The sequence below is a fragment of the Drosophila elegans genome, unplaced genomic scaffold (assembly GCF_018152505.1).
Source record: "Drosophila elegans isolate 14027-0461.03 unplaced genomic scaffold, ASM1815250v1 contig_208, whole genome shotgun sequence".
In the NCBI taxonomy this organism is placed as follows: domain Eukaryota; kingdom Metazoa; phylum Arthropoda; class Insecta; order Diptera; family Drosophilidae; genus Drosophila; species Drosophila elegans.
The window spans coordinates 26721415-26723570 of record NW_024545578.1 but is presented as its reverse complement, the minus strand read 5'-3'; the positions used below and the strand labels follow the sequence as shown (position 1 = coordinate 26723570).

Sequence of the window (2156 nt, the reverse complement as noted above, 5' to 3'; positions counted from 1 at the left end):
CGGAACTTGTAAATTACAGTGTTTTTTTTTATATTGAAGCCGCCGGGGACCCTAACTAAAGGGCCCCGGAAATTTTAAACATTTGGGAAGTGAAATCTCACCAGGCGGACCTAACCTGGTCGTCGACCACCTGCCGCCGCAGCATTAGCCTCAGCAGCATCAGCAGCAGCAACATCAGCCGCAGCAGCATAAGCCGCAGCAGCATCAGCAGCAGCAACATCAGCCGCAACAGCATTAGCCGCAGCAGCATTAGCCGCAGCAGCAGCGATCAGTAGCAGCAACAGCAGCCTCAAGCGCCAGCAGCTACAGCGACAGCCGCCAAGACGGCCAGATACGGAGATTCCCTCGGTGAGTCCGTTCCGGGAACGAATGCCCGCGCTGGCCACGTGGTCATCTCCAAGTCCACCGACGCACTGCCTCCGGCTACGCTGCGCTATCCTCCGGACCAACTGGCTCCGTGCGGACTCGCGCTGGTTTTCGCCGTCAGCGTTTTTTTCTGCTGCAGTTTCAACACATCCGACGTTGAACTCTGCAATAAATTAGTTTTAGTTATTGTTTTGTGATATCATATAGTCAAGATTGTAAAGTACTTACTGTGAAATCTAATCTAGATTTAGAGGCTCAAGCCCGAACCCTAGCCCGCGTCCAACTACATTTAAATTGGGTCGCGAAATTTAATGACTTGTGGGATTTGTTTAGCGTACTTACCTTATTAGCACGTCCCTTCTTTTCCCTTGGAGCTCCTCAGGATTAGGCGACCCGGCTGGCAAACGCCTCCAAATTTGGTGCCGTGCGGCGACTTTGCCTGACACTTGGAACTTTAAGCGTCTAAAAATTTCCCTTTCGGTTGTTTCCGCTTTGACCGCTTCTCATCTGGGCGACGCTCTGAGATCGGCCTTAAAGTTTCTAACGAAAAGAATAGATTATCAGTAGGAATCAATAATGAATGTATTTACTTATTAATCTCACCAAGAATTAAATGTGAACAAGCTACCGAGATGGTTGTGTGAATTACCTTGGGCGGGGAGATGAGCCGATCCTAATCCACCAGGAATAGACTCCGGTCTGCCGGAGATGGGGTGTGCCTCCCACATCTCTCTTGGGGCACCCAAGGTTGGGTGGGTGCGTCGTGGCAAGGACATCGAAGCCACCAATTTCGTCGAATTGTCTTAGTTGCTTAATGTAAATATAATTTTGTTTTGTTTTGATTTGTGCTAGGGATGGTAAATCGACGTGAGACGTCCGATGAGTCGGAATCGATTGTTCGGACTGCAGGGCATAGGGGGTACTCCGCCCTGGGACTCCGTGGCTAGCCGGCGCTGCCCTCCGGGAAAGATGCAGTTCCGTAACAAAAGACAAAAAAGAGGAATTAATGAAATAGGAACTTTATGGAAATGGATAGCAGGTACTCCTTGATCATGATGATTTCATAACGGTTTAGAACAAAATAGACAGCCTAATTGAAAACAACAACAAGCAATTCACAATAAATTCAAAATTATTTAATGAAGTAAAATATCTTACTGAAAGTTTAAAAAATGTAGTTTTCAACGAGGAAACAATTTTACGAAAACATCGTTTGCGGTTACTCACATTTGACTTACAAAATTTATTAGATACTATTATCTTAGCAAAAGCAAAAATTTTTAAAACAAAAATTTTAAACGAGAAATTAAAGAAATTTACAATCATGAAAAACAATCTGTAGTATTTCTGACCTAATGGACACATCAACTTTTAAAATTTTATTTAATAATGATTTACTTGTAGTTTATATAAAATATCCCATGGTTATCGGTAAATGTGACCTTTACAAAACAAGAGCTATTGCAAAATCCGATGGAAAATTATTAATAAATAATGAAGTTGCCAATTGCAAAAACAAATATTACCTAATGACTAATTTTAAGAAAGAAATGTTTAACAACTATTGTAAATTAAGTTTTGAAACTAATTGTTTTATTAAATTATTAAACGGCGAAAAAGCCAATTGCTCTAAAATAAGAGAAATTAATAATAAAATAGATATCTTACAGGATGGTGCCATTTTAATAACAGGAACAAATATAGTAGACAACACTCAATTATAAGGTTCCTATTTAATTTTGTTCAATGACTCAATTATCATTAATAACAGCACCTACATTAACAGCGAA

The 2156-nt window shown here is 41.2% G+C and overlaps 1 long non-coding RNA gene across 3 annotated transcripts; it reads right to left on the bottom strand.

Annotated features, from left to right (window-relative positions):
- Positions 1-245: 245 nt before the first annotated feature.
- LOC108141590 lies at positions 246-1858 on the bottom strand. Of its 3 annotated transcripts, XR_005977278.1 has the most exons (4): positions 1016-1849; positions 709-906; positions 595-649; positions 246-529 (listed from the first exon to the last, which is right to left on the bottom strand). It is a non-coding gene; the product is annotated as an uncharacterized LOC108141590 (long non-coding RNA). The 3 variants fall into 3 exon arrangements; XR_001774240.2 differs by having other exon boundaries at positions 595-906; positions 970-1858; XR_001774241.2 differs by having other exon boundaries at positions 595-906.
- Positions 1859-2156: the final 298 nt, after the last annotated feature.